Source organism: Rattus norvegicus, chromosome 4, assembly GCF_036323735.1.
Source record: "Rattus norvegicus strain BN/NHsdMcwi chromosome 4, GRCr8, whole genome shotgun sequence".
Classification (NCBI taxonomy): domain Eukaryota; kingdom Metazoa; phylum Chordata; class Mammalia; order Rodentia; family Muridae; genus Rattus; species Rattus norvegicus.
Window position 1 is genome coordinate 68,220,800 of NC_086022.1, and position 6,000 is coordinate 68,226,799.

The window sequence follows — 6,000 nt, forward strand, 5'->3', positions numbered from 1 at the left end:
GTCGTGTCTTCCTTGCTGGTCGAGGTTGGGCGCAGCAATAACTGATGTGGGAGGACCCAATACCACCATGCTGGTCCTAGGTGGTCTAAAAAAGCAGACTGGGCTGGCCATGAGGACAAAGCCAGTAAGCAGTGCTCCTGGATGGCTTCTGCTACAGGTCCTACCTGCAGGTTCCTGTCCTAACTTCCCTGCATGATGTACTATAACCTGTAAGATGAAAGAAAACGTTTCCTCCCCAGGGTGATTTTGGTCACAGTGTTTTATCACTACAACAGAATACACTAAGGCAGCAGGTGACCAGTGCCATGTGTCAGCATTCTAAGCAGCATTGACTATGTGCCTAGGATGTTTTCATTGGATCAGATCCATGGAACATCACCAAGTTACTGGGCATGTATCTTCTAAGCTTGACTTCTAGTATGTCTAGAATCAGTCATTTCTAGCTTGTATGTGGTACCTCGCACTAGGAATCCCAGCATTTAGAAGACTGAAACAGGAAGGTTGCCTTGAGTTTCAGGCCAGGTTGGCTAGAGTGAGATGTCTTAAAAACAAAACTACAGGGCTGGAGGAGATGGCTCAGCGGTTAAGAGCACTAACTGTTCTTCCAGAGGTCCTGAGTTCAATTCCCAGCACCCACATGGCGGCTCATTTGTAATGGGGTCCAATGCCCTCTTCTAGTATGTTTGAAGAAAGCGACAGTGTACTCACACACATAAATAAATAAATCTTCAAAAAACAAACAAACAAAAAAAACAAAAAAGCCTACCACCAACAAAACCCCCAGAGTTGTGATAGTGTTTTTATCTGGTTAGCGGGCCACCATCTTAAAAAAAACTGAGGGGCTGGGGATTTAGCTCAGTGGTAGAGCGCTTACCTAGGAAGCGCAAGGCCCTGGGTTCGGTCCACAGCTCTGAAAAAAAAGAACCAAAAAAAAAAAAAAACAAAAAAAAACTGAGGGGACTGGATGGTTAAGACTGCCTTCCTTACAGTTGACTGGAGCTGAATTCCTACCACCCACATCAAGCTGCTGCCAGCCACCTGTAACCAGAATCTGACACCCTTTTCTGGCCTCGACATAAACATGTATACACACAAACTTAAAAAAAATTTTTTTTGAGACAGGGTTTGTGTGGCCTTAGCTGTCCTGAACAACCTCTGTAGACCAGGCTGGCCTTGGACTCACAGAGATGCACCTGCCACTGCCTCCCGAGTGCTGGGATCAAAGGTGTGCGACACCACTGTCCAGCATCTTTTTTAAGTGCAAAAGGTGCTGTGGATGCATCTCAGCGTCAACCTCTTGCCAAGTATGCCTAAGGCCCTAGCTTCAGTCGTCACACTGCAAAGAACCAAAAACAAGGAAAACAAGGAACAGAGAAAAGATCAGGCACTTTAAAAATAAAACACAGTTCTGGCAATACCAGAAACACATTCTTCTTCTTCTTTTTTTTTTTTTTTTTCGGAGCTGGGGACTGAACCCAGGGCCTTGCGCTTGCTAGGCAAGCGCTCTACCACTGAGCTAAATCCCCAACCTCAGAAGCACATTCTTGATGACATTAAAATGCGCTGAAGCTGGGGCACTTAGTTGGGAGAGGCTTGATGTGCATCAGGAGACACCTGGGTTTGGGTCCCCAGCACCAAGCATTTGTGTCTAACCCCTGGCTGGAGGGTGGAGGAGAGGTTACAGAATCCCTGAAGCTCACTGGCCAGCTTCCGTCTGAACTGAGTAACTCCAGGTTCAGTGAGAAACCCGGTTCCAAAACAGTAAGGGAGAGAATGATGAAAGATACCAGACTTTAACTTCCAGCTCCACTTGAACACACACCCAAAGACATTCACATACACAGATACATGCGGCACAGAAAAGAATGAACTGAAAAGAATTGAACAGACTCTTGGAAGAGGTAGGAAAATTTGCCGATGTTTTCTGTTCTTTTTTTTTTTTTTTAAGATTTAGTTACTTATTTTATGCATATGAGTACACTATAGCTGTCTTCAGACACACCAGAAGAGGGCATCAGACCCCATTCCAGATGGTTGTGAGCCACCATGTGGATGTTGGGATTTGAACTCAGGACCTTTAGGAAGAGCAGTTAGTGCTCTTAACTGCTGAGCCATCTCTCCAGCCCTTCTGCTTGGTTTTTAATGGTGGGTTTTGAGCTCATTGGCCTGTGCTATGCTCGGGATATCAGATGGTTGCACAGTCAACACCCCACCAGCCTCGTAAGTGCTCAAACAATGTGAGCTTATGTGGAACGTTTGACATTCACACAAAATACTGTCTGAGGAGAGTATTTAAGCATGGTGGTGCACGCCTTTACTCTCGACAATGGGAAGGCAGAGGCAGGCACATCTCTCTCAGTTCAAGGCCTGTTTAGTCTACATAAAGGACAGAGAGAGAGAGAGAGAGAGAGAGAGAGAGAGAGAGAGAGAGAGAGAGAGAGAGAGAAACTGATGGCATTCTCTGTAATCTTCCTGCATATTTCCCTTTGAAAATTATATATTATGAGCTGGAGGTCGGTATAGTGACTTTGTTGTGTGTGACAGGGAGAGGTTATTCCATGTTCATGTTCAGGTAGCCACAGTAAAAGCCAGCACAATGTGAAAGGGACCTGATACAGAGAAGCTGTCACAGTGGGAAGGCCTGGGGCTGCACAGGTGTGTATGAGCTCAATCGGAAGGTAGTAGATCTGAAACACAAGTAGTCTAGCTAGGCTGAGAAAGAATCCGGGGAAATACAAGCTAAAGTATGCCTCAAAGCTCATCTTCAGCAAAGACGAACCATGTCAGAATTATAGAACTGAGAACTAAGTCAAAAGTCAGAAGGACGGCGGTTCTAAGAGCCTGTGCACTTAAGTAATTTGGGAATTTTTAATGGCACTAAAGTGTCGAAAACAAATGAAGTGGAAACTTACGGTTTCTTTGGGAAAGTCAGTCGTGTCGGATAGTGGTTTGCTGGGACAAGCACGTGGAGGAGTGTTTTCCTGAAGCAGACACAGGTGAGAGGATGTTTTGCTAAAGCAGACACGTAAAAGGACAAGTGATGAAGGACTCTTTGCTAATGTTAAGCTCTGTTTGTTGTGACGCCATAGAGAGAACCACACCAAAAAACTTCCCCTGGTGTTCCGGTGGCTTCTTGCCACTTTCGAGGACTTGGGCTGATTGGCAGAGTGATGTCACCTGATAGACTCATGTGGACTTTTGCTAAGACAGACTTGTGCTGAGGCAAGACCGGTGCGAGGACATATGATGTTTGGAGGAAGTATAAATAGGATGCCATGGGGAGTAAAAAGAGGCTTGCATATCTAGCTTGCAACATTTCTTGGCCTTGTGTCCATTGCTCATCCTCACTTCATTGAGAGAGGCACGCAAGGAACTCCTGGCATAATCGTTCCTGCTGACTTGAGCCAGTTCAGCTGAGGCCTGGCTGTTTCTGCTAGGTAGGTCATCATCGTCCCACGGCTGCTAATTCATGTTTGCTATTCCGACACTGCTGACCTGGACTGCTAGTGTGTCCATGAAATGTTTGCAAGTGGATCGAGCTGCTGCTGCTGACTTCTGTGAACTGAACTGCTGATTTCCTGACAATGCAGACGGGATTTGCTTCAAAGAAAAATTTCTAAATAGGTCCACTTCCCGCACATCTTAATAGCCTTTCTTTCCAATACTTCTGGTGGATGGTGGGCTAAAGCGGAGATTAAAGCATTTAAGAACCCTTATTAAAGTAGGTTCGGAAAATTGAAGCCTACAAACAAACTTCAAGCTCAAGGGCAGAAATTGGTATTGTTGTGCAGGGAAATGTTAGTGACCCCCACAAAGCCAGACAGGAGCCAACCTTATGCAACTCACAGCAGGGTCTTTATTCCACTTGAGCGAGCTCAGGTTCCATCCCCAGTGCACCGCCATCAGGCAGCATGGTTTTGATGGTGGGGGAGCCCTGAATCTCTATCGGGGCAAGGCTTTCTAGTAAGCAGCAAGCAGGGAGTACCTGTGCAGGCATCTAATTGGAAAGCTACTGTGGCCTCTCACATAATTGGCTGGTGCTGGGAGTCATATCATAAACCTAATTTCTGTTCTCCTCTGCATTGGTGATCATTAGGCAGGGCATGGGCTTATAACCTGGGGGTGCAGGTTTGTTGGGGGAATAACTTGGAAATGCTGGTCTTGTTGGGGATTAGCCTAGAGACTAGAGCTAGGCTTGGAGTTTGTTGGAGGCAACTTGGAAACTAATGCTAGGTACCAGCCTGTTAGTTTACATGAGTTCAAACTTAGGTCAGGTTCTCTAAAATGGAGTCTGAATTTAAAAGATTTGGCATCTCATCATAAAATCAAATGAGAAAAAAAAAATCTGCAGTCAGCTTGCCTAATTGGTGTGAGCAAAAGATTATTTACAAAGGTAAGAACTATTCCAAGGGAAGACCTGAGCTCTGGAGGGGACCCCGGGAGACCTCAGAGCTGACCAACTCAACTACTGTCTGGGCCCAGCTCCAGCATTTCTTGTTGGGCCTCCCCAACATCTCCGAGTTGCTGGAGTAGTGGAGAAGCTGGTGCTGCAGAACCAACTCCCGGGACAAGTCATTGTCATCCAGGATGAGAACCTGAAGCATGGCTGTGATCAAAGCTGACAGCCGTCACCCCAGAGTCCTCTGGGGATCCTGAAAGACCCACAGAGGCTCTAAAGGGAGATAAGGCATTGGCAGGGGAGTCTGCAGAGTTTGCAGCGTCCTCAGAAGGACTGGAAAAGGGCAGGTCCGTAGGGAGATGCTTTTAAAAACCAGACTTAGGCTTTCTGACTCTTTCCGGACGCTCAAGATGTCAAAGCGAGGACGTGGTGTGTCCTCCAGAGTGAAATTTCGGATTTCCCTGGGTCTTCAGGTAGGAGCTGTGACCAACTGTGCTGACAACACAGGAGCCAAAAACTTGTATATCATCTCTGTGAAGGGAATCAAGGGACGGCTGAACAGACTCCCTCTGCTGGTGTGGGCGACATGGTGACGGCCACAGTTAAGAAAGGCAAACCAGAAACTAAGGAAAAAGGTATATCTGACAGTGGTAATTCGACAACAAAAGTCATATCGAAGAAAAGATGGGGTGTTCCTTTATTTTGAAGATAACGCTGGGGTCATAGTAAACAATAAAGGCGAGGTGAAAGGTTCTGCTGTCACAGGCTCCACTGCAAAGGAGTGTGCAGACTTGTGACTCAGGATTGCATCCAATGCAGGAGGCATTGCATGATTCTCCAGTGTATTTGTAAAATATATTCATTAAAAAGTCTTCGCTCTGGAAAAAAAAAAGAACTGGACTTAGGAAATTGGACAGAAAGATGACAGAATAGACCTGGGTGTGCTGGGGAGAACGGTAAAGCTACAGAGGGCTATGTCTTGGGCTATGCTGTAACCAGAACCATGTGGAAGTTTATGATCCGAGATGCCGTTGACTCCAAAGGGCAAGGAAGCTTCTTGTGCAGTGATATGAAAGACTACAGACTCACAGTTGAGAATGAGAGATGTAGAAAGAAGGTTTCTGTGACAAACTCTCTCTACTCTCACCCCCCACCTCCCAAACAAAAACAGCCTAGATAGAAGATACTGAAAGGAACTCTTAGAAATTATGATAATTATTAAGGTCTAGGTAAAATATTAAAGCCTGCATGGAATGCTAAGACCCAGGTAAAACATCAAGGCCTAGGTGACTGTTACATGGCTAGCCTGCCATTGTAAGGAAACAATGCCCAAGTTGATTGCACACTCTGTTATGTTCTGGGCCCCCGGAAGCCAATCACGATAGAAGGCAGCAGAACTGTTTTGCAGAGTTACCCAATCACGATAGAAGGCAGCAGAACTGTTTTGCAGAGTTACTCACAATAAGCTTGGACCCAAACTAACCACCCAGCAGCACATCCTGCACCTGCGTATAAGCTTTTTGGGTATTTGCTTTTGTAAGTTGCCCCTGAGATGGATCCCAGCACGAGAGAGACACCTGCACCAATATAAGAAACTATCT

At 46.0% G+C, this 6,000-nt stretch overlaps 1 pseudogene; it reads left to right on the plus strand.

Annotated features, from left to right (window-relative positions):
• The first annotated feature begins 4,727 nt into the window (after positions 1-4,727).
• LOC134486757 (large ribosomal subunit protein uL14-like) lies at positions 4,728-5,247 on the plus strand (annotated as a pseudogene).
• Positions 5,248-6,000: the final 753 nt, after the last annotated feature.